Source organism: Gossypium raimondii, chromosome 13 (assembly GCF_025698545.1).
Source record: "Gossypium raimondii isolate GPD5lz chromosome 13, ASM2569854v1, whole genome shotgun sequence".
In the NCBI taxonomy this organism is placed as follows: Eukaryota; Viridiplantae; Streptophyta; class Magnoliopsida; order Malvales; family Malvaceae; genus Gossypium; species Gossypium raimondii.
In genome coordinates this window covers 5,712,516-5,721,769 of record NC_068577.1, presented here as the reverse complement: position 1 = coordinate 5,721,769, position 9,254 = coordinate 5,712,516, and the positions used below count along the sequence as shown (strand labels likewise).

Here is a 9,254-nt window from a genome sequence, read left to right as displayed (position 1 = left end):
TGACGAGCAGCTTGGCCAACGTTAATGCTTGAAAACGACAAAGCCATCAAGAATGCTAAAGCAATGCAAATGAAATAACCATTTTTGTTGAGAGATTTTGAAACTAATTAAGCAGATGAAACAAACTTCTTTATCTGAATAGTTATGAGCGAGGAAAACAAAGCATGGTGTTGGGGTTTTTATAGCCATTTGATCATAAATGGTTGGAAAAGAGAACTTAATCAATATTGAAGGTTTTGGTAGCTCATCTTCTCTTGAGATATTGGAGTTTAAAATTGGTGAAATGCAGTAGTTGTGGTTGGCATACAAGCTACCTCATGTAATCAAGATAGCCTCTTAATTAAATTAATAATATGTGAAATAGTATACTTCAACAAATCTCCAAGTTAGCAAAGTTTCCCTTACCCGTGTTAATATTTTAAAAGTTGGTGTAAATTATTTACAGTATACTGTTTTTATCAATCTGGATCAGGTCATTTCGATTAAAAGAATTTTCTAGATCATTTCAAGTTCGAATAAATTTTGTGTTTGTGTTTTTTGATTTTAAGTAATTCGAGTTTCACAATTAAAATTTTCATGTAGGGTCATTTTAAATTACTTATCGAGTTCAAATCATTTCACATCTAGATTATTTTCTGATTCTACGTTAAATAATAATGTTGAGTAAGAATTATAAAGTTTGCCTCAAGTTGAAACTGCCATTAGCATTGGGCTACCTACAAGCAAGCAAGAAGTTAGAAATTAGAACTACCAAAAAGCTTGCTTAATTATCGGAGAGTTTTTATCTTCAAGTACTCTTCAACCATGAAACACTAAATTGTTATAATAATTTCTTTTTACTCGCCTTTGACTCCAATTTGGTTTTTACATAGGCTTTGTTATATAGTCATTTTTAAAAGACTAAGTTAAATAGGTAAAACATAGCTCCACTTCTTCCATTTTTCTTATATTTGAAATTTAGTTTTTTCAATTTTTTTTTGGTAGAAAAGATTCAAGTTCAAGGAACTAGCTACAATAAGGATGATGGGAGCGTATATTAACCATTGCTCGATGAGCATCTTCTTCAAACAAAGATTGAGCATGATTAGGTGAGTCTTCAAAAGCTGATAACCTATTAAGATTACTAGGAACAACTTTGACTATGCAATCTACTAGTTTATGCTCCCGTAGGACATGCCGAAACTTAAGTTGACAGTCTTGCTTGCATAAATCATGTATTAAACGAAGTTTAGAAAGGTTATTATCAGCTGCATAACCATTCCCAATTATATCAATCAACAATGCATTGTCGCTTTCGGTAAACCTTGTGAAACCCTTTCTTCCAAGCTAAATTGAGTCCTTCATATATAGCTTTATACAAGTAAGGTAGCCTTCTGCCCCAGTGAAAGAATAGTCTGCTAGAGCATACGCATCAAGTGAATAGTGCCAGAACATTTTTCGCTCCAGCGAAAAATTTGTCCAATGTACTATAATTAATGACTTTCTCAATTTAATTACTCAACCATCCAATAATAAAAATCTTATATTAATAATTCCAACTCTTCGATTAAAATTTTCACTAACTCAATTAATGAAATCCGGTTTTGAAACCGTTTTTTTTTTACAATCGACTGAAATCAAGTCATTACAACATGTTTCGAGACATGGCTTTCAATGTCTCGAGATGCACCACTAAATTTTACTAAATCAAGTTGAATTTGAGTCCTCATTTCATTTTTGGTCCCCGTATAAACCCAAAATTGTTAAATGAGACCAATTGACATTTATTAAACATGTTTTTGCATAAAATTAGGAATGTATGAGAATTATTATATTTAAATCCTAAGTCAATATTTGAAATGTTTTGAGATAGTCTGAAATGTTTCGACAACGTAATGTGATATCGCGCATTTGGATCCGACAACTGGGTTGGGTGTGGGGTGTTACATTTAATATTGTTTGTTGGACAAAACACGTTAGCAAACAAGATCTATAAATATAAATAAATATTTATATATAAAATAAAATAAAAATTAAATAATTTATATTTAAATTGTTAGATACAAAAAAACAAACAAACAAATAACATAAAAAAAACTAGAAATCGAAAAGAAGAATAGAGTTTTACTAAATGTTGAGGTCTGTTTAACACAGTTTCCTTAAGACAGATTCTGCCGTTCCTATGATACTTGGAGAAACGTTGGTCGACTATCTCCCAGGATACAACAACACGATGATCGAAGCAGTAGCACCTCTGCAGTGATCGACAAACAAACGTTGTATTTTTCTATCACCGAAATGTTGGGAAAATATTGAGAGGAAAAGAGTAGAATTTTGGATAGCAAAATAAACTCGTTGTGAGAGAGTTTTTTCAGCAAAAAATTTTGAAGAAGTCTTAGCCTTTTATAGGCATTCAATATGGAGGAATTTTGGAAATATCCATGTATTAAGGATATAAAATCTGCATGAAAGGAGCAATTAAATCAAATTGATTAGAATCAAATAAAATTAGGATATGTGTCCTTTTTGAATCAAATTTTGTGTAATTTGCTAAGGGAAAAAATATTTTCATGTTGGGCTAAAATATTTGTAGGCCCATGCCTGACCGGTCCGGACATTTCACGTCGCCCACGTCATGTTGGTGCGCCCCAACCCTAATGGGTTTGGATCTGCACCCTCTGCGAGCAATACAAGGTTTCAAGCTTAGTCATCCAATCACCCTTCAAATGGGTTCTCATATATATACACATCTCACACTTGGTATTTAACCAATGTAGGATCTAAGCTTTTCTTTTCCTCAACAAATATTTTCAAGTAGCTTACTTTGAGTATCAATTTCTCATTCATCACTCAACCATTTTAAGCATATGATATACCATTGTAAATGTCTCATGTAGTAGAATATAAAACCATAATTTCATGATTTAACTCTCCACCTTTATCAATCGAGAATATGCCTCAAAGTTTCCAAAAATTACAATTTTTCTAACAATCCCTCACATGAATGAAAATTGGTAGTTTTAACGGAAAAACATTGACTCGATATGGTGATAGAATCTATGATCGATAGTTGTATAGGATAGGTAAGAATCAACCTTGAACTTTCCCTTGTGAAAGTATATTTACTTTACTAGTTGACCAATAGATACGATGGCCTTGAACTCTTTTGTCATTTGTGTAAACGATGATCTACCTCACACAACTACCTCTCTGGCAAGGTTTTAGCTCTCATGGGTATGTTCACATAGCCATGAACATCTCCTGGTTCTGTAAGATTTTGAGAGAAATATGCCTCAATAGTCTCCTTGGAGCAGCCCACTTCACTCTCACATAGGTGACTTATGTTGTTTGGCTCACCGAAACACATAATGGTCATTAAAAGCATTGCTTAACCAATCCCATTTTTAGCCACTGTTTACATCATAGGAACAGATTTAGGATAAGAACCCCCACATTGACCTCATAAGGTTTATGCAATTAGGTTGTCCCTTTGAACCTAGATCATGGGATCTCAAGTCAACTAGGTAGGGTTTTCCTTCACATAGGGCATTTTATTTTCATGGGCTTTAGTCTCATTCCTTTCGATGTTTTATCAACATGATCTCGATTTAAGCTTTTAGTTAGCGGATCCGCAATGTTATCTTTTGATTTTACTCAAAATCAATAGAGATAACTCCATTTGAGATAAGTTGTTTAATGGTATTGTGTCGACGACGCTTATGTCTCGACTTACCATTATACATTACGCTAGCAAGACACCCCCACACTTTCAAGTGGTTGTAGGATGGTTTTCTACTTTTCCCTAACTCATATGGTGTCTTGTCCATTTTTTTGTGGGGTACCTTATTTAAAAGGTAATTAGTTCATAGAAAAGCTTCCCTCCACATTTCTTGTGATAACTTAGAACTTTCTAGCAATGTGTTCATCATTTCCTTTAAAGTTTGATTTTTTCCTTTGACTACTCCATTTGATTAAGGAGAGTATGGTGGTGTTACTTTATGAATAATGTTATGTTGTGTACAGTATTCAAATGGTTCAACATATTCACCACCACAATCACTTCTCACCATCTTTAATATTTTTATTAAGTTGATTTTCAACTTCCTGCTTATATAGAATATATTTTTCTATAGCTTCGTCTTTTCTCTTATACAATGAAGACCTTGTTAATTTTGCCTGAACACATGTTTCACATTTATGATTATAATTAATGTGAAATGAAGGAATGTGCTCTAAGTTAATTAATTAATGTACGTAAAGTATCATAATTAACATGTCCGAGTCTACCATGTCATAAATTAAATGATTCAAGCATATAAACAGAAGAAGAAGTAACATTCTTATTCATAATTTTGCTTTTACAGATATTGCATTAAGTTTAATACATATACCCTTCCCACAAACATTCCCCCTTTAGACAAAATTAACTTCTAGGATTCAAAGATCATTTTAAAGTCGTGTACACTAAGGAGTGTCCTAGAAACAAGGTTCTTGCATATGCTAGGCACATACAACACATTTTGAAGCTTGAGTTTTTGCCAAATGTCATCTTTAAGACCACAATACCCTTCCCCTTGATCTTGGAAGTCGCAACATTGCCCATATAGAGCTTCTCCTAATTTTCACAAGGTTCCAACTCAGAAAAGAAGTCTTTATCACAATAGATATGACGTGTGGCACCAGTATCAAGCCACCATTCTCTTGGATTTGAGTCAACCATGTTGACTTAAAAAATCACAGCACATAAGTCCATATCTTCCACAACATTGATGGAAGTTTCCATTTTCTGTTAAAAAACAAAACTAGAATTAGAAAATTATCAACTTTTGTTAGACAGTAGGAATCTAATAAAACCTGAAATAAAAGTTTATACAGTCTAATAAAAAATATAATAAAACAATGCACCAGGTAGGTAACCCTAAAAGAGAGGTGGTGCACTTAGCACGCTTAAATACCAAGTCTTTCAAAGAACCAATCCTAGACATGCACTCTCATATTGTCTTTTTAATTCACTGTTGATAAATTTCTTTACCTTTGATGTCACAATTTTGAGGCTACAATTTAAGCATTCACAATTTAAAGCCACAATTAAGGCCACCATAAATAGAAAAAAAAACTCCATTTTATTTGTTAAATGGAAAAATTAAAATTTTGAAACAAAATCACTTTTGTTAAACGATAGGCTTAAATCCCGAAACAAAATTATTTAATTAAATCAAAATAAAATTGGTTAAACGGCGGGAATAAATCCCGAAACAGAATTCTTTGATTAAGTCTTCGTTTGGAAACAAATCAAGATCTAATAAAATTTGTTAAACGATGGGAATAAATCTCGAAACAGATTATTCGATTTAATTCTAATTTAGAAACAAAATTAAAATCGAATAAATTCTATTAAACAGCGGGATTAGATCCCAGAATAGATTTTATTTAATTTTAATTTCTCGTTTAGAAAAAAATAAAAAAATGGAATAAAATCAGTTGAACGGCGGGAATAAAACCCGAAACAAATTTTATTTAATTTTAATTTCTCGTTTGGCAAAAAATAAAAAATGGAATAAAATCTATTGAACAGCGAGAATAAAACCCGAAACATATTTTATTTAATTTTAATTTCTCTTTTGGCAACAAAATAAAAAATGGAATAAAGTCTGTTTAATGGCGAGAATAAAACCCAAAACTGATTTTATTTAATTTTAATTTCTCGTTTGACAACAAAATAAAAAATGGAAAAAAATCTGTTGAACGGCGGGAATAAAACCCAAAATAGATTTTATTTAATTTTAGTACTTGTTTGGAAACAAAATAAAAGATGGAATAAAATCTATTGAACGACGGGAATAAACCCTGAAATAGATTTTATTTTATTTTAATACTCATTTGGAAACAAAAGAAAAAAATGGAATAAAATCTGTTGAACGGGGGAACAAATCCTGAAATAGAGTTTTATTTAATTTTAATACTTGTTGGGAAACAAAATAAAATATGAACAGCGAGAATAAATGTAAAACAGATTTTATTTAATTTTAATATTTATTTTGAAATAAAAATAATTTTTTCTTTTCGCCTTGGTGTCTTGTTTGTCTCGAATTAGAGAATTGTAAAATAATTAAAACAATGTCTTAAGATTGTTGGACAAAACACGTTAGCGAACAAAATATATAAATATAAATAAGCAAATATTTATATATAAAATAAAATATAAATTGAATTATTTATATTTAAATTATCAGATATAAAAAACCAATAAATAACATAACAAAAACTAGAAATCAAAAAGAAGAATAGAGTTTTATTAAATGTTGAGGCCTGTTTAACACAGTTTCGTGAAGACAAATTCGGTCGCTCCTACAGTACTTGGAGAAATGTTGGTCAACTGTCTCTCACAATACAACAACACGATGATTGAAATAGTAGCACCTCTGCAGTAATCAATGAACAAACGTTGCATTTTTCTATCACCGAAATGTTGGGAAAATATTGAGAGGAAAAGAGTAGAATTTTGGATAGCAAAATAAACTCGGTGTGAGAGAGTGTTTTTTAACAAAAAAGTTTTGAAGAAGTCTTATCCTTTTATAGGCATTCATATGGAGGAATTTTGGAAATATCCATGTATTAAGGATACAAAATCTGCATTAAAGGAGCAATTAAATCCATTTGATTAAAATCAAATCAAATTGATTAGAATCAAATAAAATTAGGATACGTGTCCTTTTTGAATCAAATGTTGTGTAATTTGCTGAGGGAAAAAAATATTTTCGTGTTGGGCTAAAATATCTACAGACCCATTTTGGGCTTGACTGGTCCAGACATTTCGCGTCGTCCACGTCGTACGGGTATTGATAAACAAAAGATATTTTTTTCCAAAATCAAAAGAGCGATTGGGTTGAAAAAAAATAAAGGATTTCTAACCGTCTTCTTATCCTATAACGAACATAAATCAATTAGATGGCAAAAGATAGGATAGAGAATTCGTTGATGAATCCGCCTGTCTCCGAGGTATCTATTCTTTACTTACTATAATACCTTGTTTTGACTTTATCGCACTATGTATCATTTAATAACCGAATAGATCCCCTATCTTTGGTTCAAATCGAATTTGAAATGAAGGAATTTCAAGTATATTTAGAACTAAATAGATCCCGCTGACATGATTTCCTATACCCACTTATTTTTCGAGTGTATATTTATGCACTTGCTCATGAGCATGGTTTAAATAAATCGAAGATTTTTTTAAAAAAATTAGGGTTATGGTAATAAATTCAGTTCACTAATTGTGAAATGTTTAATTCTTCTAATGGATCAACAGAATAGTTTGATTAGTTCTGCTAATGATTCCAACCAAAATCTAGTTTTTGGACACAACAATAATTTGTATTCTCAAATGATAGCGGCAGGATTTGTAGTCATTGTGGAAATTTCATTTTCCTTACAATTAATATCTTACTCACAAGGGGCAGAAGCCATAAAATCTCATAATTTACAATCAATTCTTTCAATATTTCCATTTTTAGAGGAAAAATTCTCACATTTAAATTATGTGTTAGAGGCACTAATAACCTCATCCCTTCCATCTAGAAATCTTAGTTCAAGCCCTTCGCTACTGGGTAAAAGATGCTTCTTCTTTGCATTTATTACGGTTCTCTCTTTACGAGTATTGTAATTTGAAGAGTTTTATTACTCCAAAGAAATCTATTTTGATTTTAATCCAATATTATTCTTGTTCCTGTATAATTCTCATACATGTGAATACGAATCCATTTTCCTTTTTCTCTGTAATCAATCTTCTCATTATTATCAACATCTTCTGGAGTCTTTCTTGAACGAATTTTTTCTATGGAAAAATAAAGTATCTTGGTGAAGTCGTTTATAATGATTTTCAGAAAAACCTATGGTTGTTCAAAGACCCTTTCATACATTTTATTAGGTATCAAGGAAAGTGAATTCTGGCCTCAAAAGATACGTCTCTTCTGACAAATAAGTGGAAATATTACTTTGTCGATTTATGACAATATTATTTTTACCTATGGTCTCAATCAGAAAGAGTTCGTATAAATCAATTATCTAAATATTTGCTCGACTTTCTGGGCTATCTTTCAAGTGTGCTATTAAATCCTTCAGTGGTACGGAGTCAAATGCTAGAAAAATCATTTATAATAGATAATGTTGTGAAGACATTTGATACAAGAATTCCAATTATTTCACTCATTGGATAATTTTCTAAGGCGAAATTTTATAACACATTAGGGCATCCGATTAGTAAGACGACATGGGCCGATTCCCCCGATTCTGATATTATTGACCGATTTGTGCATATATCTAGAAATCTTTCTCATTATCACAATGGATCTTCAAAAAAAAAAGTTTGTATCAAATAAAATATATACTTTGATTTTCTTGTGTTAAAACTTTGTCTCGTAAACACAAAAGTACTATCCATGCTTTTTTGAAAAAAATTAGGTTCAAAATTTTTTACGAAAACAAAAGAAGAACATGTTTTTTCTTTGATCTTCCCAAGGGGTTTTTTTGCTTTGCGAAAGTTCTATAGGGTACAATTTTGGTATTTGGATATTATTTGGATCAATACTCTGGTCAATCATTTATGATTGGTTATGAAATTATGTAAATTCAATTACAATAAAAATGGGAATTTTCTGAAATGATGAAGAGATAACAAACAAATTTATTCATTTCTACTATTAAATGTTCAAGCAGTACGGCGTGCAGGTGCACCCCAACCCCAATGGGTTTGGATCTGCACCCCCTGCGCGCGAGGCAGGGTTCCAAGCTTAGTCATTCAATCACCCTTCAAGTGGGTTCTCATATATATACACATCTCACACTTGGTATTTAACCAATGTGGGATTTAAGCTTTTTATTTTCCTCAACAAATATTTCCAAGTAGCTTACTTTGAGCATCAATTTCTTATTCATCACTCAACCATTTTGAGCGTATGATATACCGTTGTAAATGTCTCATGCAGTAGAATATAAAACCATAATTTTATGATTCAACTCTCCACCTTTACCAATAGAGAATATGCCTCAAATTTTCCAAAAATTACAATTTTTCCAACAATCCCCCACATGAATGAAAATTGATAATTTTAACGGAAAAACATTGACTCAATGTGGTGATAGAATCTATGACCGATAGTTGTATAGGATAGGTAGGCATCCACCCTTGAACCTTCCCCTGTGAAAGTATATTTACTTTACTAGCTGACTAGTAGACGTGATGCCCTTGAACTGTTCTGTCATTTTTGTAAACAATG

At 31.5% G+C, this 9,254-nt stretch overlaps 1 pseudogene; it reads left to right on the top strand.

Moving 5' to 3' along the window:
* Window positions 1–7,522: 7,522 nt before the first annotated feature.
* On the top strand, window positions 7,523–8,772 carry LOC128036108 (maturase K-like; annotated as a pseudogene).
* The last annotated feature ends 482 nt before the right edge of the window (window positions 8,773–9,254 follow it).